This window comes from Arachis stenosperma, chromosome 10 (assembly GCF_014773155.1).
Source record: "Arachis stenosperma cultivar V10309 chromosome 10, arast.V10309.gnm1.PFL2, whole genome shotgun sequence".
NCBI lineage: Eukaryota > Viridiplantae > Streptophyta > Magnoliopsida > Fabales > Fabaceae > Arachis > Arachis stenosperma.
The window spans coordinates 26,182,201-26,206,809 of record NC_080386.1 but is presented as its reverse complement, the minus strand read 5'-3'; the positions used below and the strand labels follow the sequence as shown (position 1 = coordinate 26,206,809).

The 24,609-nt window shown below is 37.4% G+C and overlaps 1 long non-coding RNA gene across 1 annotated transcript; it reads right to left on the bottom strand.

The window, feature by feature from the left end:
* Positions 1-4,099: 4,099 nt before the first annotated feature.
* LOC130954981 (uncharacterized) lies at positions 4,100-24,581 on the bottom strand. Its single transcript, XR_009076537.1, has 3 exons — positions 24,156-24,581; positions 24,012-24,070; positions 4,100-4,467 (listed from the first exon to the last, which is right to left on the bottom strand). It is a non-coding gene; the product is annotated as an uncharacterized LOC130954981 (long non-coding RNA).
* Between the last annotated feature and the right edge of the window lie 28 nt (positions 24,582-24,609).

The following is a 24,609-nucleotide window of genomic DNA, read 5'->3' as shown; positions in this document are numbered from 1 at the left end:
TTTGATGCAAAGAAAACATGCAAGACACCAAACTTAAAAATTGACTTAAGACTCAAACAAGAAACACAAAATATTTTTTATTTTTATGATTTTATGATTTTTTTGGATTTTTATTAATTTTTTTCGAAAATATTTTTGGAAAAACGAAAAAGAAAAGAAAGATTTTGAAAAATATTTTTGAAAAATTTTTTGAAAAGAAAATTACCTAATCTGAGCAACAAGATGAACCGTCAGTTGTCCATACTCGAACAATCCCCAGCAACGGCGCCAAAAACTTAGTGGACGAAATTGTGATCACATCAGTGTAGTACTCTTTGTTATTGTATGGAATCATTATTATGGCTCTTTGCTATGTGTGGACACAACTCCGTTCAACTAACCGCAAGTGTACTGGGTCATCCAAGTAATACCTTACGTGAGTAAGGGTCGATCCCACAGAGATTGTTGGTATGAAGCAAGCTATGGTCATCTTGTAAATCTCAGTCAGGCGGATTATAATTGATTATGGATTTTCAAAAATTAATAATAAATAATAAACATAAAATAAAGATAAAGTTACTCATGTAATCCAATGATGGAAATTTTCGATAGGCGTATGGAGATGCTGTGCTCCTCCTGAATCTCTGCTTTCCTACTGCTTTTATCCAATTTTATCACTCCCTTCTATGGCAAGCTGTATATAGGGCATCACCGTTGTCAATGGCTACATCCCATCCTCTCAGTGAAAATGGTCCAAATGCTCTGTCACAGCACGACTAATCATCTGTCGGTTCTCAATCAGGTTGGAATAGAATCCCTTGATTCTTTTGCGTCTGTCACTAACGCCCAGCCTTCAGAAGTTTGAAGCTCGTCACAGTCATTCAATCCCAGAATCCTACTCGGAATACCACAGACAAGGTTAGACTTTCCGGATTCCCATGAATGCCGCCATCAATTCTAGCTTATACCACGAAGATTCTGTTTAAGAAATCCAAGAGATATGCGCCCGATCTACAGTAGAACGGAAGTGGTTGTCAGTCACGCGCGTTCATAGGTGAAAATGATGATGAGTGTCACAGATCATCACATTCATCAAGTTGAAGTGCAACGAATATCTTAGAATAGGAATAAAGAGAATTGAATAGAAAATAGTAGTAATTGCATTAAAACTTGAGGTACAGCAGAGCTCCGCACCCTTAATCTATGGTGTGTAGAAACTCCACCGTTGAAAATACATAAGTGAAAGGTTCAAGCATGGCCGAATGGCCAGCCCCCATGGTTTAAGGACTAGGCGTCCAGAGATGTCTAATACACTAGTAAAAAGTCCTATTTATAATAAACTAGCTATTAGGGTTTACATGAGTAAGTAATTGATGCATAAATCCACTTCCGGGGCCCACTTGGTGTATGTTTGGGCTGAGCTTGATCTATCCATGAACTGAGACTTCTCTTGGAGTTGAACGCCAAGTTATAACGTGTTTTGGGCGTTCAACTCCGGGTCGTGACGTGTTTCTGGCGTTTGCTTAGCTTCTCTTAGTTTCCTCTTCAGAGTCCTTTCAGGTTCTGGATCAATTTCAACAAGAGTGCCTTTTTCCTTGTTCCTGCTCATATGAAAGAGAAGAAAACAAGAAAAGAAGAGGAATCCTCTATGTCACAGTATAGAGATTCCTTTATGTTAGTAAAAGAAGAAGAGAATAGAAGAAGGAAGAGTGAAGAATCCAAACACAGGGGGAAGAGTGAGTTTGGATTTTTGGATGAAGAGAGGTGAAGAGAAGTGTTAGTAAATAAATAATTAAATAGAATAAGAAAAGAGAGGGAGAATTCGAAAATTAATTTTTGAAAAGGAGTTAGTAATTTTGAAAATTAAAGATAAGATATGATTAAAATTGAAATTTAAAACAATCAAAAAGAATTTTTGAAAAAGAGAGAGATATTTTCGAAAATTGAAGAGGGAAAAGTAGTTAGGTATTCTTGAAAAAGATAAGAAACAAACAAAAAGTTGATTAGTTAGTTGGAAAAGATATTAAAATCAAATTTTAAAAGATAAGAAGATAAGAAGTTAGATAAGATATTTTGAAATCAAATTTTGAAAAAGATAAAATTTTGAAAAAGATAGGATAAAAAGATAAGATGTTTATGAAAAAGGCATTTTGACAAAGATTTAAATTTTTAAAATTAAAATTAATTACTTAACTAATAAGAAACTAAAAGATAAGATTCTAGAATTTAAAGATTGAACCTTTCTTAACAAGAAAGTAACAAACTTCAAATTTTTGAATCAATCACATTAATTGTTAGTGTAATTTCGAAAATATGATATAAAGATAAGAAAAAGATTTTGAAAATAATTTGAAAAAGATTTTTGAAAATTTTCGAAAAACAAAGATAAAATTGAAAAGATATGATTTTTGAAAAAGATTTTGAAAAGATAAGATTTTTAAATTTTGAAAATTTGACTTGACTTGTAAGAAATAACTAATTTTAAAAAATTTTTGACTAAGTCAACTCAAATTTTCGAAAATTATGAGAAAAATAAGGAAAAGATATTTTTTTGATTTTTGAATATTTTAATTATGAGAGAAAAAAGCACAATTATGACCCAAAACATAAAAATTTTGGATCAAAACACATGATGCATGCAAGAACACTATGAATGTCAAGATGAACACCAAGAACACTTTGAAGATCATGATGAACATCAAGAACATATATTTTTTGAAAGATTTTTGATGCAAAGAAAACATGCAAGACACCAAACTTAAAAATTGACTCAAGACTCAAACAAGAAACACAAAATATTTTTTATTTTTATGATTTTATGATTTTTTTAAATTTTTATTAATTTTTTTCGAAAATATTTTTGGAAAAACGAAAAAGAAATGAAAGATTTTAAAAAAGATTTTTGAAAAATTTTTTGAAAAGAAAATTACCTAATCTGAGCAACAAGATGAACCGTCAGTTGTCCATACTCGAACAATCCCCAGCAACGGCGCCAAAAACTTAGTGGACGAAATTGTGATCACATCAATGTAGTACTCTTTGTTATTGTATGGAATCATTATTATGGCTCTTTGCTATGTGTGGACACAACTCCGTTCAACTAACCAGCAAGTGTACTAGGTCATCCAAGTAATACCTTACGTGAGTAAGGGTCGATCCCACAGAGATTGTTGGTATGAAGCAAGCTATGGTCATCTTGTAAATCTCAGTCAGGCGGATTATAATTGATTATGGATTTTCGAAAATTAATAATAAATAATAAACATAAAATAAAGATAAAGTTACTCATGTAATCCAATGATGGGAATTTTCGATAGGCGTATGGAGATGCTGTGCTCCTCCTGAATCTCTGCTTTCCTACTGCTTTTATCCAATTTTATCACTCCCTTCTATGGCAAGCTGTATATAGAGCATCACCGTTGTCAATGGCTACATCCCATCCTCTCAGTGAAAATGGTCCAAATGCTCTGTCACAGCACGGCTAATCATCTGTCGGTTCTCAATCAGGTTGGAATAGAATCCCTTGATTCTTTTGCGTCTGTCACTAACGCCCTGCCTTCAGGAGTTTGAAGCTCGTCACAGTCATTCAATCCTGGAATCCTACTCGGAATACCACAGATAAGGTTAGACTTTCCGGATTCTCATGAATGCCGCCATCAATTCTAGCTTATACCACGAAGATTCTGTTTAAGGAATCCAAGAGATATGCGCCCGGCCTAAGGTAGAATGGAAGTGGTTGTCAGTCACGCGTGTTCATTGGTGAGAATGGTGATGAGTGTCATGGATCGTCACATTCATCAAGTTGAAGTGCAACGAATATCTTAGAATAGGAATAAAGAGAATTGAATAGAAAATAGTAGTAATTGCATTAAAACTTGAGGTACAACAGAGCTCCACACCCTTAATCTATGGTGTGTAGAAACTCCACCATTGAAAATACATAAGTGAAAGGTTCAAGCATGACCAAATGGCCAGCCCCCATGATCTAAGAACTAGGCGTCCAGAGATGTCTAATACACTAGTAAAAAGTCCTATTTATAATAAACTAGCTATTAGGATTTACATGAGTAAGTAATTGATGCATAAATCCACTTCCGGGGCCCACTTGGTGTATGTTTGGGCTGAGCTTGTTCTATCCACGAGCTGAGGCTTCTCTTGGAGTTGAACGCCAAGTTATAACGTGTTTTGGGCGTTCAACTCCGGGTCGTGACGTGTTTCTGGCGTTTGACTCCAAACAGCAACATGGAACTGGCGTTGAGCGCCAATTTACGTCATCAATTCCCGAATAAAGTATGTACTATTATATATTGCTGGAAAGTTCTGGATGTCTACTTTCCAACTTCGTTGAGAGCGCGCCATTTGGAGTTCTGTAGCTCCAGAAAATCCATTTCGAGTGCAGGGAGGTCAGATTCCAACAGCATCAGCAGTCCTTTGTCAGCCTCCTTCTCAGAGTTTTGCTCAAGTCCCTCAATTTCAGCCAGAATTTACCTGAAATCACAGAAAAACACACAAACTCATAGTAAAGTCCAGAAATGTGAATTTATCATAAAAACTAATGAAAACATCCCTAAAAGTAGCTTGAACTTACTAAAAACTACCTAAAAACAATGCCAAAAAGCATATAAATTATCCGCTCATCAAATATTAATGCTCATCAGGTTCTTTCAAAAACAGCAAACTTGGGTAGAATGCCTAATGTGGTAAGTTAAAAATTTAGTGAATATGTTGTGCTTCTAATACAAAGGTTTATAATCTAATAAGTTGTTATTTGTTATATGAAGATAATTATGACACCACCATCATCGCAAGGTTTTGGCAATTTTCAAGCGCCAATTCCACCTAGTGCTAGAGCCAAGCAACCTATCATTAGGCCACATCAACCACCCCCCATTCTGTCGAGCACTCCACCACTGATTCCACCACCAACAACAACTGGAGGGATTTCAGCTGAAACAATGGCAGCTGCCAGCAAAGGTACTACATCAAGGATGTTCCAATTTATTCCAAATCCTGGTTTCAAGCATCCGAGGAAAAAGTGACCAGTATTATATGCTGAAGACATAACATTAGACTTTTTGGTGTCTTAGTCTAAACTGTGTTTTGGAGTTTTAATTCTCTACTTTTCTATTATCATATTAGTTTTGGATGAGAGATTGTTATGTTGGAAACTCTCAGTTTGGTTGTCATTATGTTTCATGCTACTGTATACATGAAGAGTTTCTGTTTTGACACTTCCTAGTATCTTGTTCACTTGCTACTATGACATGAATAGTTTTCTTGAAGACATTTATACTAAGTTCTAAAATATGTAATCTACAGTGGTTTACTTAGTATTGGAAACAACGGTGTGTTATGTTGTTCCCATTTATTTTTTTCGTGATGTTTGTGATTGCATATTTAGTCCAACCAACACCGTTCCTTTGTCCTTACTAATAGCCTCACTTCAACGCCAAATCATTGCTCATGATTCAATAGCATCAACCAATTTGTTGCTCTTGATTTTAATAAACATACATATCGCAAAAACTTGCTTTAACTTACTGCCATTCAATCCAAAAAAACATTACGGATGTGCTTGCAAATTCACCAAAATGCCATTCAAATATTGAACAAAAATTTTCCCAATCAACCTTCACATGCTGTTTCAGTCTCCACTGATCAATTTTTTCAGCAAACCTTATCAACTCCCACCAGTCAATATGTACAACCCTTTTTATCTCATGCCAAGCAACCTGATTTGCATGCATTTTCATCATCAACTAGCCACTTTATGCTGCCACCTTTTACTTCTCAAGGTGGTTGATGGAGGAAAAATCGTGGGTAAAGAATTTCACAAAATTGATCGCGTTGTAAGTATAGATCTAAACCGACAATTAAACCTCAATCAAATTTAAATAATTTTTCACTTAAGCAAACCCAATAAAAATCAACCGAAGTATTTAAACTTCGGATCGTCTCTCAAGGAATTGCAGAAAAGTGTACTTATAATTGGTTATGAGATTGTATCTTTTTGGGTTTTTAATTGTTGAACAAGAAATGTAAATGATAAGAAGATAAACTAATAATTAAGAAAAGTCCTAGCAAGGATTGATAATTAGAATTCCTATCCCTATTATCATAGTCACTTGTGATGGTAATTACCTTTTTCCATCACTTAGTTAACCTCTAACAATGAAGGAAAGTCAAGTGAGTAAAGTTAATTTATGTTCACAAGTCCTAGTCAAAGACTAGTGTTAGTGAAGCTCAAGCCAACTAGCAAGTTTCAATCACCAACCAACAAAAAATTTTGACAATTCAAGAGTCTCTAATTACTCAATCTAAGCTAATAACATAAAAAGCTAATTTAAAATCCAATCAAGCATTTTATCAAACACTTGGTGGGCACAAAATAAAAACATAGAAAAGCAATAAGAGAATGTAAAATCTAAAACCAATAATTACAAAATCAATGATAACAAATAAAGGAAGAAACAATAAACATGAAATACCTCAAATTGCATAAAAAGGGAAATCAAATCTAACGTGAGAATTCATAAACTAAATTGGCAACATGAAGTAATCAACAAGGAAAATAATTAAGCTAGAATGCTAGAGCAATTAAAAGTAGAAGAAAAACTAAATTGAAATAAGATAGAATTCAGAAATTGGAAAGGAATAAAACTAAGACCTAAAACCTAGAGAGAGGAGAGTCTAGAAAACTACATCTAAAATCTAATGTGTGAATAAGGAGAAGTCCATCCTTGATTCTGCTCCACTCCCAGCCTCTAATCTGTGTTTTTGGACTTGAAATTGGGCCAAAAACACCCCAGAAATCGCCCTCAATGATTTCTGATACGTACAGCACGTAACTCTGTCACGTGTACGCGTCGCCCACGCGTACACGTCGCTTGTCTGCCACACTATCCACGCGTACGCGTCATCCACACGTACACGTCGCCTAGCGGCAAGGCAACTGAAACAAATTGTATATCATTTCGAAGCCCCGGATATTAGGTTCCCAATGCAACTGGAACCGCCTCATTCGGATCTCTTTAGCTCAAGTTATGATCGATTTAATACGAAGAGGTCAGGCTTGACAACTTTGCAATTCCTTCAATTTCTTGTATTCCTTCCACTTTTGCATGCTTCCTTTCCATCCTCTACGCCATTCATGTCCTATAAACCCTGAAAACACTCGGCAAACATATCACAACATCGAATGGTAATAAGAGAGAATTAAAAATATGAAATTTAAGGCCAAAGAAGCATGTTTTCAATCATAACACAAAATTAGGAAGGAAAATATAAAACATGCGATCTCTATGAATAAGTGTCAGAATAATGGGTAAAATCTACTGAATTAAGCACAAGATAAACCGTAAAATAGCGGTTTATCAGTGGTCAACTTGCACAATCAAATGGTCATATGTATAGTGCATTCCACCCCAGGATGGATTTTTTACTTCAAGAGCTCCACATGCATCTGATCAATCTCAAAATGGGTATAATGGTGCTATGAACAGTGGGAGCTACCTGCCACAAGAATCTATAGCATCTATTCCTTCACACTTAGCTCCCCAAGCTCCAACAGGACAGTTATCACAAAACACGAACTTCATCGATTATGGTGGATCTAGTCCCCACACTACTTCCCATATGGTGTCTCACTCACCAATGCCACAAGCAACACAGTTTAATGGCCAGAGCTTTATGGGACAACAGGGGAGTGCTGCGCACCTTAACTCACTACTTCTCCATCAGTCACTTGCTCCTATTACTGCACCATATGCTGTTTCAACTAGTTTTCAATATCTATGGTATCTCAACCCGCCAAGGACAAGTTTGAAACAAAATCAACAATTTGGATAAATACACTAAGCAGGGGACTGGTATATGACGAACTAGGGTTTCATGTGGACGACCTTCAATGATGAAGAACGAGAAAGAGGAGTATTAATACGATGCCATTTTTTCAAAAACTTCAGGGACTGTGTTGTCCTCTTCGCACACGTGGACACTTATAACTGCCACGTGTGCGATTTAACGTGCCAATTCAGCAATTTCTGTTGGTGAGTCATGCCGAAAAATAGCCTGGGAACTGATATGTCTGCCGGAGGAAAATTATAGGGACTGATTTGTGTATTAAATTTTTTTGGAGACTAAAATGTCCGCTTTTAAAATCCTTGGAAACTGATTTTGGTAATTACTCAAAACCCTATATTATAAACCTATTTTAGTTTGTACAGTTTTGCGAGAAAAGATGACAAAGAAAGAATAATTATTTAGAAGGGAAAAAATGAGGATACGTTACACAAATTTAGGGGTGTTCATGGATCAGATCCGATCCGCATATCTGCGATGTTTATCTGAATTTGATCCAAAAATTGCGAATATAGATCCGATCTACAAGGCTATCGGATCGGATCGGATCCGATCTACGCATGAATAGGATCAGATTGCGAATTTTGTGTTGGTATCCGCATATCCACGTATCCGCAAAAATAAAGAAATAAAGAAATAAATATTTTTTTATGTTTTATTTCAACTAATAATTATCATATATGTTGTATTATTTTCATTTATTATATAAGAAAAATATGTTTAATATTATTTTAAGTGTAAATATATTTAAAAGAATAGAAAAAATAAATTTTAGTGATATTTTTTAATAAAAATAATCTTTTAAAAATATTTTTATGTTTTGCGAATATATTCGAAATCCGATCCTCAAATTTGCGGATCGGATCAGATCGGATCCAAACTTAAAAACTGCGGATATTAGATCCGATCCTATATTTTTAGTGCAGATCGGATCGAAACTTTGGCCATAAATCCGATCCACATTCAACTCTACCCAAACTTTCCTTTATCTTTAATCGTCACTCATATGTTGTCACTTATCACTGTCCACCTTCTATGTAGCCCCTCTTCTTCTCTCGCCCATCGACCCACATTTCTCTTCTCCCCAATTGTGAACTTGTTGAACCACCGTCTGTTCTCCTCCTCTGCTCCTTTCAAAAATGCAACCCTTCAACCTAAACGAGGCCGCTCTGGCAAGAGTTCCAGTGACAACTACACACTGGAAATCGCAACCTACTGTCTTACGCCACTTAGCCACCAACAACATATGAAACCCTAGCTAATCACTGAGGCTTCACACTAGCACTCTTTCGAGCATTGCATTTTCGAAAATTTCTTCTTTTTGATACAATCGTGCTCTTAAGTTGTTAATTATTATTTACCATTTTTTGATGGTTCAAAAATTTCACCGTGAGACATTAGTTCAATTACCATGTCTATTTGAGTCAAACTATCATTCATTTAAGTCCAACTTTGTCATGTGTCCAATTCGAATTTGTTAATGAATCTTACCCACCTTAGCTATCTATCCCTTAGATAGGGTTTGGAAAAGGGACAGAGACTGAGAGATTGAGATTAGGACTGAGAGACAGAAATTGAAATAAATCTCAATATTATTTTAATGTAAAATGAGAGAAAAACTGAAATAAGAATGAAGATCTAATTTAATTTACACAAAGAGTAAAATTGGAATCAATTAATTGAAATGAAAATATTTTAAATATAAAATATTATTAAAATTTTAGTCTCTATTTAAAAAAATTTCAATCCCCTATATCCTCACTTTTTGGAGGTACTGAAATACTGAACTTTTGGGATAAAGACTAAAATTTTAGTACCAATCTCTAGACCAACAAATATGATACTGAATCCCAGTCTCCCAATTCCCGTCCCAATACTTCAAAACAGACGCTACCTTAAAGTCACTAGAGACATCATGTAACGACCCAACTTCTAATATGTCATGATCATACAAAAAGCCGAAGCTCACCAACTTACTTTTTTAATTTATAGTTAATATTCATTATATGAGCCTATTACCATGTTAGAGTGTTGCTATCTGATGAGCGAATATTTTATACGCTTTTTGGGGGTATTTTCATGTAGATTTTAGCATGTTTTAATTAGTTTTTAATATAATTTTATTAGTTTTTAGGCAAAAATCATATTTCTGGACTTTACTATGAGTTTATGTGTTTTTCTGTGATTTCAGGTATTTTCTGACTGAAATTGAGGGAGCTGAGCAAAAATCTGAGTTAGGCTGAAAAAGGACTGCTGATGCTGTTGGATCCTGACCTCCCTGCACTCGGAATAAATTTTTTGGAGCTACAGGAGTCCAATTGACGCGCTCTCAATTGGGTTAGAAAGTAGACATCCAGGGCTTTTTAGCAATATATAATAGTCCATACTTTGCACAAATATAGACGACGTAAACTGGCGTTCAACGGAAGTTCCATGCTGCAGTCTGGCGTCCAGCGCCAGAAACAGGTTACAACCTGGCGTTCAACTCCAGAAACAGCCCAAGCACGTGAGAGGCTTAAGTCTCAGCCCCAGCACACACCAAGTGGGCCCCAGAAGTGAATTTCTGCACCAATTATCTTAGTTTACTCATATTCTATAAACCTAGGTTACTAGTTTACTATTTAAACAACTTTTAGAGACTTATTTTGCACCTCATGACATTTTCAGATCTAAATTTTATACACTTTGACGGCATGAGTCTCTAAACTCCATTGTTGGGGGTGAGGAGCTCTGCAGCGTCTCGATGAATTAATGCAATTGTTTCTATTTCTCCATTCAAACGTGTGTGTTCCTATCTAAGATGTTCATTCGCGCTTAATTATGAAGAGGGTGATGATCCGTGACACTCATCACCTTCCTCAACCCATGAACGTGTGCCTGACAAACACCTCCGTTCTACATCAGATTGAATGAGCTTCTCTTAGATTCTTTAATCAGAATCTTCATGGTATAAGCTAGAATTGATGGCGGCCACTCTTGAGGATCCGAAAAGTCTAAACCTTGTCTATGATATTCCGAGTAGGATTCAAGGATTGAATGGCTGTGACGAGCTTCAAACTCGCGATTGCTGGGCGTGATGACAAACGCAAAAGGATCAATGGATCCTATTCCAACATGATCGAGAACCAACAGCTGATTAGCCGTGCTGTGACAGAGCATCTGAACCGTTTTCACTGAGAGGATGGGAGGTAGCCACTGACAATGGTGACACCCTACATACAGCTTGCAATAGAAGGAACTTTGCACTTTTCCATGGATGGAATATTACATTACAGAAATTCAGAAGACAAAGCATCTCCAAAACTCCAACATATTCTCCATTACTGCATTACAAGTAATTAATTCACGCTCTTTTATTTTTCTAATAATTCAAACTGATAATTTTAATTGAAATCCTGACTAAGAATAATAAAATAAACATAGCTTGCTTCAAACCAATAATCTCTGTAGGATCGACCCTTACTCACGTAAGGTATTACTTGGACGACCCAGTGCACTTGCTGGTTAGTTGTGCGGATTGCAAAAGTGTGATTGCAATTTCGTGCACCACTATCTTTATGGGTAAATTTTTTTAAAACGTTTACAAGAATAAATAACCGAGCATATATGAACAGAAATATAAAGGAATAGAAGTAACTGATATCCAAATTGATAATATACATCATATACATCATAAGTAGTGTTATACAAAGGAACTAGTCAGTGTATACCCTTTTTCAACCTCTACTAAAAAAATATTTACATATATAATACGCGACACTCTAGGGTCTGGCTCATATAAAAAGTCTCTAAGCTGGCGTCCAAGCTAGCTGATGAGCGGATAATTTGTACGCTTTTTGGCATTGTTTTTAGTATGTTTTTAGTATGTTTTAGTTAGTTTTTAGTATATTTTTATTAGTTTTTAGTTAAAATTCACTTTTCTGGACTTTACTATGAGTTTGTGTGTTTTTCTGTGATTTCAGGTATTTTCTGGCTGAAATTGAGGGACCTGAGCAAAAATCTGATTCAGAGACTGAAAAGGACTGCAGATGCTGTTGGATTCTGACCTCCCTGCACTCGAAGTGGATTTTCTGGAGCTACAGAAGCCCAATTGGCGCGCTCTCAACGGCGTTGGAAAGTAGACATCCTGGGCTTTCCAGCAATATATAATAGTCCATACTTTGCCCGAGATTTGATGGTCCAAACCGGCGTTCCAAATCAGCTCAAAACTGCCCGGCGTTAAACGCCGGAACTGGCACAAGAATGGGAGTTAAACGCCCAAACTGGCACAAAAGCCGGCGTTTAACTCCAAGAAGAGTCTCTACACGAAAATTCTTCAATGCTCAGCCCAAGCACACACCAAGTGGGCCCGGAAGTGGATTTTTATGTCATTTACTCATTTTTGTAAACCTTAAGCTACTAGTTCTCTATAAATAGGACCTTTTGCTTTTGTATTATATATCTTTTGATCATTTTGTATCTTTGGATCATTTTTGATTGGATCATTTTCGATCTTAGGATCATCTTTGGACATCTAGTCCTTAGATCATTGGGAGGCTGGCCATTCGGCCATGCCTGAACCTTGTTCTTATGTATTTTCAACGGTGGAATTTCTACAAACCATAGATTAAGGTGTGGAGCTCTGCTGTACCTCGAGTATTAATGCAATTACTATTGTTCTTCTATTCAATTCAGCTTGTTCTTATTCCAAGATATTCATTCGCACTCAAGAACATGATGAATGTGATGATTATGTGACGCTCATCATCATTCTCACTTATGAACGCGTGCCTGACAACCACTCCCGTTCTACAAGCAAACAAGGCTTGAATGTTTATCTCTTGGATTCTTTAATCGGAATCTTCGTGGTATAAGCTAGAATTGATGGCGGCATTCAAGAGAATCCGGAAGGTCTAAACCTTGTCTGTGGTATTCTGAGTAGGATTCAATGATTGAATGACTGTGACGAGCTTCAAACTCCTGAAGGCTGGGCGTTAGTGACAGACGCAAAAGAATCAATGGATTCTATTCCAACCTGATTGAGAACCGACAGATGATTAGCCGTGCCGTGATAGGGTGCGTTGAACATTTTCACTGAGAGGACGGGACTGTAGCCACTGACAACGGTGATGCCCAACATACAGCTTGCCATGGAAAGGAGTAAGAAGGATTGGATGAAGACGGTAGGAAAGCAGAGAGATGGAAGGGACAAAGCATCTCCATACGCTTATCTGAAATTCTCACCAATGAATTACATAAGTATCTCTATCTTTATTTTATGCTTTATTCATATATCATCCATAACCATTTGAATCTGCCTGATTAAGATTTACAAGGTGACCATAGCTTGCTTCATACCAACAATCTCCGTGGGATCGACCCTTACTCGCGTAAGGTTTATTACTTGGACGACCCAGTGCACTTGCTGGTTAGTTGTGCGAAGTTGTGTTTATACCATGGTATTGAGCACCAAGTTTTTGGATTCATTACCGGGGATTATTTGAGTTGTGAAAAGTAGTGATCACAATTTCGTGCACCAAATTTTTGGCGCCGTTGCCGGGGATTGTTGAGTTTGAACAACTGACGGTTCATCTTGTTGCTTAGATTAGGTATTTTTCAGAGTTCTTAAGAATGAATTCTAGTGTTTCAAGGTGATGTTCTTATCATCACCAAAGCTGATTGATTCTCATCAATTTAGCTCTTGAATGCAATGTCCTGCTGAAGCTTGGCTAGCCATGTCTAATTTCTTTAGACTGAAGCTTTAGACTAACATTGCACGATTCCTGGAATTCTCATTAAGAATTTTGATATCTTTATTTTCTTCTTCCACTTAATTTTCGAAAAAAACTAAAAAAATTTCAAAATCATAAAAACCAAAAATATTTCTTGTTTGAGTATAGAGTCTCATTTTAAGTCTGGTGTCAATTGCATGTTTCTGTTCTTCTTGCATTCATTCATGTGTCTTAAGTGATCTTCAAGATGTTCTTGATGATTGCCTTCCTCTGATTTTTGAATTCTCTTGACTTGAGTGTTTTGTTGTTTCTCATATGCATTCTCATTTGTTAGTATCAATAGTATACAAACTTCTAAGTTTGGTGTCTTGCATGCATTGTTATTTGATTTCAGTTGCATTTTGATTATTAAAAAAAAATCCAAATTTTTTTTTATTTGTGTCTTTTCAAGTCAATAATACAGAGAATTGAAGATTCAGAACATACAGCAGAGGAATTATACAGAAAAAGCTTGGCGTTCAAAACGCCCAGTGAGGAAGGCAAACTGGCGTTTAAACGCCAGCCAGGGTGCCTGGCTGGGCGTTTAACGCCCAAAAGGGTAGTGCTTTGGGCGTTAAACGCCAGAATGTGCACCATTCTGGGCGTTTAACGCCAGGATGGCACAAGAGGGAAGATTTTGTTTTAATGCAGATTTTTTTTCAAGTTTTCAAAATTTTTCAAAATCAAATCTTTTTCAAATCATATCTTTTCAATCAAATCTTTTTCAAAATCAATTTCTTTCCTTTTTCAAAAATACTTGCTATCATTTAATGATTTGATTCAACATTTCAAGTATGTTGCATTTTCTGTTGAGAAAGGTTTAATGTTTGAATCATATCTTTTCTTGTTAGCCAAGTCATTAATTTTTAAAAAATCAAATCTTTTTTTAATTGTTTTTCAAATCATATCTTCTCAATCACATCTTTTTAAAACCATAACTTTTCAATCATATCTTTTTGATTTATAATTTCAAAATCTTTTTCAAAAATCACTTGATTTCTTTTCCACTCCTGGTTTTCGAAAATTAATTAGTGTTTTTCAAAATGTTTTTAAAATCTTTTACTTAATTTTCGAAAATTTCTTCCCCTCTTCTCATATCCTTCTACTTATGGACTAACACTATTCCTCAAGGAACAAGTCGAACTCTATCTCTCTTGATAAGTTCGAATTCTTCTACTTCTTCCTTCTATTTTTCTTTTCCGCTGACACCTCAAGGAATCTCTATACTATGACATAGAGGAGTCCATATTTTCTTGTTCTCTTCTCTTTCATATGAGCAGGAGTAAAGACAAAAGCATTCTTGTTGAGGCTGACCCTGAACCTGAAAGGACCTTGAAGCGAAAGCTAAGAGAAGCTAAGGCACAAATCTCTGTAGAGGACCTAACAGAAATCTTCAAAGAAGAAGAACCCATGGCAGCCGAAAACAACAACAATGCCAACAATGCAAGGAAGGTGCTGGGTGACTTTACTGCACCTACTCCCGACTTCTATGGGAGAAGCATCTCTATCCCTGCCATTGGAGCAAATAATTTTAAGCTTAAACCTCAATTAGTTTCTCTAATGCAACAGAATTGCAAGTTTCATGGACTTCCATTGGAAGATCCTCATCAGTTCTTAGCTGAATTATTGCAAATCTGTGACACTGTCAAGACTAATGGGGTTGACCCTGAGGTCTATAGACTTATGCTATTCCCTTTTGCTGTAAGAGACAGAGCTAGGATATGGTTGGACTCACAACCTAAAGAAAGCCTGAACTCTTGGGAAAAGCTAGTCAATGCCTTCTTGGCAAAGTTCTTTCCACCTCAAAAATTGAGTAAGCTTAGAGTGGAAGTCCAAACCTTCAGACAGAAGGAAGGTAAATCCCTCTATGAAGCTTGGGAAAGATACAAACAATTGATCAGAAAGTGCCCCTCTGACATGCTTTCTGAATGGAGCATCATAGGTATTTTCTATGATGGTCTGTCTGAACTGTCCAAGATGTCTTTGGATAGCTCTGCTAGAGGATCTCTTCATCTGAAGAAGACGCCTACAGAAGCTCAAGAGCTCATTGAAATGGTTGCAAATAACCAATTCATGTACACTTCTGAAAGGAATCCTGTGAACAATGGGACAAATCAGAAGAAATGAGTTCTTGAGATTGATACTCTGAATGCCATATTGGCTCAGAACAAAATATTGACTCAGCAAGTCAATTTGATTTCTCAAAGTCTGTCTGGAATGCAAGCTGCACCAGGCAGTACTAAGGATGCTTCATCTGAAGAAGAAGCTTATGATCCTGAGAACCCTTCAATGGAAGAGGTGAATTACATGGGAGAACCCTATGGAAACACCTATAATTCTTCATGGAGAAATCATCCAAATTTCTCATGGAAGGATCAACAGAGACCTCAACAAGGTTTCAACAACAATAATGGTGGAAGAAACAGGTTTAGCAATGGCAAAGCCTTTTCCATCATCTTCTCAGCAACAGACAGAGAATTCTAAGTAGAGCTACTCTGACTTAGCAACCATGGTCTCTGATCTAATCAAAACCACTCAAAGTTTCATGACCGAAACAAGGTCCTCCATTAGGAATTTGGAGGCACAAGTGGGACAGCTGAGCAAGAAAATTACTGAACTCCCTCCTAGTACTCTTCCAAGCAATACAGAAGAGAATCCAAAAGGAGAATGCAAGGCCATTAACATGGCCCACATGACCGAACTTGGAGAGGATGAAGAGGCAGTGAACGCCACTGAGGAAGACCTCAATGGGCGTCCACTGACCTCCAATGAGTTCCCTAATGATGAACCATGGGAATCTGAGGCTCACACTGAGACCATAGAGATTTCATTGGATTTACTTCTGCCATTCATGAGCTCTGATGAGTATTCTTCCTCTGAAGAGGATGAGTATGTCACTGAAGAGCAAGTTGCTAAATACCTTGGAGCAATCATGAAGCTAAATGACAAGTTATTTGGTAATGAGACTTGGGAAGATGAATCCCCTTTGCTCACCAAGGAACTGGATGACTTGTCTAGACAGAAATTACCTCAAAAGAGACAGGACCCTGGGAAGTTTTCAATACCTTGCACCATAGGCACCATGACCTTTAAGAAGGCTTTGTGTGACTTAGGGTCAAGTGTAAACCTCATGCCTCTTTCTGTAATGGAGAAGCTAGGGATCTTTGAGGTACAAACTGCAAGAATCTCACCAGAGATGGCAGACAATTCAAAGAAACAAGCTTATGGACTTGTAGAGGATGTTCTGGTAAAGGTTGAAGACCATTACATCCCTGCTGATTTCATAGTCCTAGAGACTGGAAAGAGCATGGATGAATCCATCATCCTTGGCAGACCCTTCTTAGCCACAGCAAAGGCTGTGATTGATGTGGACAGAGGAGAATTGATCATTCAATTGAATGAAAAATCTTTTGTGTTTAAGACTCAAGGATATCCCTCTGTCACCATGGAGAGGAAGCATGAAGAGCTTCTCTCAAAACAGAGTCAAACAGAGCCCCCACAGTCAAACTCTAAGTTTGGTGTTGGAATGCCACAACCAACTTCTAAGTTTGGTGTTGAACCCCCACATTCAAACTCTAAGTTTGATGTTGGGAGGTTCCAACATTGCTCTGAATATCTGTGAGGCTCCATGAGAGCTCACTGTCAAGCTACTGACATTAAAGAAGCGCTTGTTGGGAGGCAACCCAATGTTATATTTAATCTATTTTTCTTTGTTATTTCATGTTTTCTGTAGGTTGATGATCATGAGAAGTCACAAAATCAATTAAAAAAGTAAAAACAGAATGAAAAACAGAAAGAAAAATAGCACACCCTAGAGGAAGACCTTGCTGGCGTTTAAACGCCAGTAAGAGCAGCAAATGGGCGTTTAACGCCCAGTCTGGCACCATTCTGGGCGTTTAACGCCAGAAAGGGGCACCAGACTGGCGTTAAACGCCAGGAAAGGGCAAGAAGTTGGCGTTAAACGCCAGAAATGGGCACCAGCCCGGCGTTTAACGCCAGAATTGGCACAGAGAGCAATTTTGCTCGCCACTTGGTGCAAGAATGACTTTTCCTTGACACCTCAGGATCTGTGGACCCCACAGGATCCCCACCTACCCCACCACTCTCTCTCTTCTTCACCCATTCACCAATCAACTCAACACCTCTTCCCCAAAAACCCTTCACCTATCAAATCCCATCTTTCTCTTCACCACTCACATCCATCCTTCATAAAATCCCACCTACCTCACCATTCAAATTCAAACCACTTTCCCACCCAAACCCACCCTCTCATAGCCGAACCCTACCCCTCTCTTCACCCCTATATAAACCCATCTTCACTCCTTCATTTTCACACACCCTAAACACTACTTCTCCCCCCTTTGGCCGAACCACAAAGCCACCTCCATCTCCTCTATTTCTTCTTCTTCTACTCTCTTCTTTCTTCTTTTGCTCGAGGACGAGCAAACCTTTTAAGTTTGGTGTGGTAAAAACATTGCTTTTTGTTTTTCCATAACCATTTATGGCATCCAAGGCCGGAGAAACCTCTAGAAAGAGGAAAGGAAAGGCAAAATCTTTCACCTCCGAGTCATGGGAGATGGAGAGATTCATCTCAAGGGTGCATCAAGACCACTTCTATGAAGTTGTGGCCATGAAGAAGGTGATCCCCGAGGTCCCTTTCAAACTCAAAAAGAGTGAATATCCGGAGATCCGACATGAGATTCGAAGAAGAGGTTGGGAAGTTCTTACCAACCCCATTCAATAAGTCGGAATCTTAATGGTTCAAGAGTTCTATGCCAATGCATGGATCACCAAGAACCATGATCAAAGTGTGAACCCGGACCCAAAGAATTGGCTTACAATGGTTCGGGAGAAATACTTAGATTTTAGTCCGGAAAATGTAAGGTTAGCATTTAACTTGCCCATGATGCAAGGAGATGAACACCCTTACACTAGAAGGGTCAACTTTGATCAAAGGTTGGACCAAGTCCTCATAGACATCTGTGAAGAGGACGCCCAATGGAAGAGAGATTCAAGAGGAAAGCCGGTTCAACTGAGAAGGCATGACCTCAAGCCTGTGGCTAGGGGATGGTTGGAGTTTATCCAACGCTCAATCATTCCCACTAGCAACCGGTCTGAAGTTACTCTAGACCGGGCCATCATGATCCATAGCATCATGATTGGAGAAGAAGTATAAGTTCATGAGGTTATAGCCCAAGAACTTTATAAGGTGGCGGACAAGTCCTCTACCTTGGCAAGGTTAGCCTTTCCTCATCTCATTTGTCACCTCTGTTATTCAGTTGGAGTTGACATAGAGGGAGACATCCCCATTGATGAGGACAAGCCCATCATTAAGAAAAGGATGGAGCAAACAAGAGATCCCACTCATCATGAAATCCCTGAGATGCCTCAAGGGATGCACTTTCCTCCACAAAACTATTGGGAGCAAATCAACACCTCCCTAGGAGAATTGAGTTCCAACATGGGACAACTAAGGGTGGAGCACCAAGAACATTCCATCCTCCTCCATGAAATTAGAGAAGATCAAAGAATCATGAGAGAGGAGCAACAAAGGCAAGGAAGAGACATTGAGGAGCTCAAGCACTCCATAAGATCTTCAAGAGGAAGAACAAGCCGCCATCACTAAGGTGGACCCGTTCTTTAATTTCCTTGTTCTTTATTTTTCTGTTTTTCAAAAAATCATGCTTATGTTTATCTATGTTTGTGTCTTGTGATCATTAGTGTCTTAGTGTCTATGCCTTAAAGTTATGAATGTCCTATGAATCCATCACCTCTCTTAAATGAAAAATGTTCTTAATTGAAAAAGAGAATAATTGCATGAATTTTAAATTTTATAACAGATTAATTATTTTGATGTGGTGGCAATACTTTTGTTTTCTGAATGTATGCTTAAACAGTGCATATGTCTTTTGAATTTGTGGTTCATGAATATTGGCTCTTGAAAGAATGATGAAAAAGGAGACATGTTACTGAGGATCTGAAAAATCATAAAAATGATTCTTGAAGCAAGAAAAAGCAGTGAATACAAAAAAAAAAAAAGAATAAGCGAAAAAAAAGGGAGAAAAACGAAAAAAAAAAAAGATAAGAAAAAGAAAAAGAAAAAAACAAAGTTGTGATCCAAGGCAAAAAGAGTGTGCTTAAGAACCCTGGACACCTCTAATTGGGGACTCTAGCAAAGCTGAGTCACAATCTGAAAAGGTTCACCCAATTATGTGTCTGTGGCATGTATGTATCCGGTGGTAATACTGGAAGACAGAGTGCTTTGGGCCACGGCCAAGACTCATAAAGTAGCTGTGTTCAAGAATCATCATACTTAACTAGGAGAATCAATAACACTATCTGGATTCTGAGTTCCTATAGAAGCCAATCATTCTAAAATTCAAAGGATAAAGTGAGATGCCAAAACTGTTCAGAGGCAAAAAGCTAAAAGCCCCGCTCATCTAATTAATACTGATCTTCATAGATGTTTTTGGAATTCATTGCATACTCTCTTCTTTTTATCTTATTTGGCTTTCAGTTGCTTGGGGACAAGCAACAATTTAAGTTTGGTGTTGTGATGAGCGGATAATTTGTACGCTTTTTGGCATTATTTTTAGTATGTTTTTAGTATGTTTTAGATAGTTTTTAGTATATTTTTATTAGTTTTTAGTTAAAATTCACTTTTCTGGACTTTACTATGAGTTTGTGTGTTTTTCTGTGATTTCAGGTATTTTCTGGCTGAAATTGAGGGACCTGAGCAAAAATCTGATTCAGAGACTAAAAAGGACTGCAGATGCTGTTGGATTCTGACCTTCCTGCACTCAAAGTGGATTTTCTGGAGCTACAGAAGCTCAATTGGCGCGCTCTCAACGGCGTTGGAAAGTAGACATCCTGGGCTTTTCAGCAATGTATAATAGTTCATACTTTGTCCGAGATTTGATGGCCCAAACCGGCGTTCCAAATCAGCTCAAAACTGCCCGGCGTTAAACGCCGGAACTGGCACAAGAATGGGAATTAAACGCCCAAACTGGCACAAAAGCCGGCGTTTAACTCCAAGAAGAGTCTCTACACGAAAATGCTTCAATGCTCAGCCCAAGCACACACCAAGTGGGCCCGAAAGTGGATTTTTATGTCATTTACTCATTTTTGTAAACCTTAAGCTACTAGTTCTCTATAAATAGGACTTTTTGCTTTTGTATTATATATCTTTTGATCATTTTGTATCTTAGGATCATTTTTCGATCTTAGGATCATCTTTGGACGTCTAGTCCTTAGATCATTGGGAGGCTGGCCATTCGGCCATGCTTGAACCTTGTTCTTATGTATTTTCAACGGTGGAGTTTCTACACACCATAGATTAAGTGTGGAGCTCTGCTGTACCTCGAGTATTAATGCAATTACTATTGTTCTTCTATTCAATTCAGCTTGTTCTTATTCCAAGATATTCATTCGCACTCAAGAACTTGATGAATGTGATGATTATGTGACGCTCATCATCATTCTCACTTATGAACGCGTGCCTGACAACCACTCCCGTTCTACAAGCAAACAAGGCTTGAATGTTTATCTCTTGGATTCTTTAATCGGAATCTTCGTGGTATAAGCTAGAATTGATGGCGGCATTCAAGAGAATCCGGAAGGTCTAAACCTTGTCTGTGGTATTCTGAGTAGGATTCAATGATTGAATGACTGTGACGAGCTTCAAACTCCTGAAGGCTTGGCGTTAGTGACAGACGCAAAAGAATCAATGGATTCTATTCCAACCTGATTGAGAACCGACAGATGATTAGCCGTGCCGTGATAGGGTGCGTTGAACATTTTCACTGAGAGGACGGGACTGTAGCCACTGACAACGGTGATGCCCAACATACAGCTTGCCATGGAAAGGAGTAAGAAGGATTGGATGAAGACAGTAGGAAAGCAGAGAGACGGAAGGGACAAAGCATCTCCATCCGCTTATCTGAAATTCTCACCAATGAATTACATAAGTATCTCTATCTTTATTTTATGCTTTATTCATATATCATCCATAACCATTTGAATCTGCCTGACTAAGATTTACAAGGTGACTATAGCTTGCTTCATACCAACAATCTCCGTGGGATCGACCCTTACTCGCGTAAGGTTTATTACTTGGACGACCCAGTGCACTTGCTGGTTAGTTGTGCGAAGTTGTGTTTATACCATGGTATTGAGCACCAAGTTTTTGGATTCATTATCGGGGATTATTTGAGTTGTGAAAAGTAGTGATCACAATTTCGTGCACCACTAGCCTAGCAACACTAAAGCTCCTAGTTTCTCTGGTGTTCTAACACAAACAAAAGTCTATACAAAAGTTAGTGCTATGCTAGAGTGTCACTATTAGACAAGTTATCATGGGGCTCACCCACTGGCTGGTCACTACTAGACGATGGTAACTCCTGCTCAAAATCCATCTCCGGATTCTCTTCCTCGTCGTCATCTGGGATCACCATAATATTACCAGTAGTAGCACTGCTGTCGCTACTCACACGACTGATGGTGAGCACATATCCGTTCGCATATATTGGAGCAACTACTTTTTTGGGAAGTCCTAGCTGGTTGTTGGGTTGTGCATCTGGAACTATGGGCTATGGAGAGAAATTCCACTCTGGAGAAATTGCAGGAATATAGTCATTAACTAGTATTGGCTCAGCAAACTCTACAGGCTTAGGTGTCGCCTGGTTCACTGGCTGTGCTGGGTGAGGATGTCCGGGTCCATCAGGAAATGGATATCCTGGTGCATCGGGATAAAGCCATGATAATGAAAACTCGTAAGGAGTGTCAGGATCAAAGGAAGGACTAACTAATGAGTGCTGAAAAGGGTGGTCACATAGTACGTATAGTCATATCCGAGGCTCTGAGGTTAATGTGTAGCAGCTTTGAAACACTGGGTCCTCGTATATGTAGGGCTGATCAACCTCGTAAAACAGGATGCCCGTTTCTATCAAAAGGAGTAAGAACTTAGGAGTTCTTAGTAAGCTCAGGTCAATTAGCCGAGTTAGTTGCTTTTGTCGTTATCACCAGATAGTGAAATATTTCAAGAATCATAAACATACGGTACATAGAGAAAACAAAAAACAAAGTACAAACAGAGAAATACAAGAAGCAGAACACAAACATAAAAAATGCACAACAGATAATGATGTTCACATAAAGATCATACATGTCTAGTCCTAGTGTAGGTCCTAAGCTCATTTGTCAGTTACACACCCGCTCTCGACAACATCCGATAATTACATACGATTTCCAATTAGCATACCCACTACAAGCATCATTTTTTTTCTTACAGAAAGGCTTTTGCTAGCCAAAGTATGCCAAACATAATAATCAACTGTAGGCATTCTTCTTTGTCCTACAGGAACAACATTCACAACTGTGTTGTAATCTGATGATACCTCTGTGGGCAACGTTACAGTCTCAACTGGCAAGACAAAATTTCTAGTATTCCTGGAAAGTAATCTGAAGTGGTCGCACCACTATTTATCTGGCTGCCTCCTTGCAATAGATTGTTAACATATTATTCTCATTATTCATATTGATACTTTATGTTCGTTCACTTTCTGTTATTCTTCATTACTTTCTCATTTTGTTCTTGCCCCTCACTAATGTTCTTATCGTCATCTTTTGTTTGTTTTCTCAATCTATTTTTACCTCTCCTTAAATGTTCTAACTCTCACTCGTTTCCTATCTGCTCACATGTTCTTACCTCTCCTTAAGTGTTTCATGAAGAGAAATATAAAATTATGAGCATAAAATTGTCTTCCTAAGACTTTTAAAAAACCTTGTCTTTTTATCACTTTATTATTATATTATTATAAATAAAATAGTATTATTAATAAAATAATAATATCTTACTATTTTATTTTATTATTAAAATTTATTTAATAATATTTCATTTAAAAACTTTTGAAATTTTTATTTTGACCCCCAAATTTTTTAAAAATTATACTTTAACCACCTAATTTTTGAAATTTAAACTTTGGCCTCCCAAATTTTCATTTAAATATATTTGTCCCAAACTTTTTTATATTTATGTTTTGACCTCAGAATAATCAAAGCTGCTGATGGCTTTTTGTTCCTCAAGAAACCGAACCAACAACATCAAAATTCATCAAATTTTCACTTAATCTTTAACTAGTTTTTCAATTTTTTAGTTAATCGATTTTTCTCAACTTTCAATTCCATTTTTCAGCCGCCAAATCATATCACTTTCATCAAGATTCCAGCTTAAATATAATATCAAAACAGGGCTGGACAATTCGGATTTCATGCTGCTCCGTGAACCAAATTGCTAAGCTCATTTTTCATCAATTTTTCAATACAAATCAAGCATAATAACACTCAATTTCAAGTATCAATCAACAGCCCAGCAATCACATAACAAGAACAAAATTAATCAAAAATAATTTTACCAAATCTTACCTCTTTGCTGTTGCCTCCAAACCGGCTGCACCAAGAATCTTCCTAATTCACTTTTTCACCTAGTTTTTAATAAAAAACAACTTTAAAAACCAAGATGCATAACCAACGAAACCTTCAGCAGCATGTCAAGTAGGATTTTCTCACCTTAATATTGCTGAAAATGGAGATTTCTTGACTCACAAGTCAACTCGACAAGAAATCTAAGAAGAAACATAAAAAAAGCACTAGTTTAACATGATGCTCCTTGGCCGAACTTAACATGGAGGAAGAACAACCACCATATCTGATTTTGCTCTATGAAAAGTGATATGGATTTGAAGATAAGGAAGAGAGGATCACTTTAATCGGTTTGGATTTTTTTTATTGGAGTTTAAGAGAGTAAAAGATCTAAGCTTGAAGCTTAGGCTTTCATAGAAGTTTTCTTTCTTTTTCTCCAAGGAAGTCACGGCTGGAAGAAGAAAGTGGAAGCTGCTGGAAATGTCTCCCAATAGGCCGTGTCACTAAGGTGCTTAGTCACCAGAGTTTGTTGCAAAAATTTCAGTAAACGGATAATTACAGATTATTAGAACACAAGTGACAACCCATTTAGTGATAAACG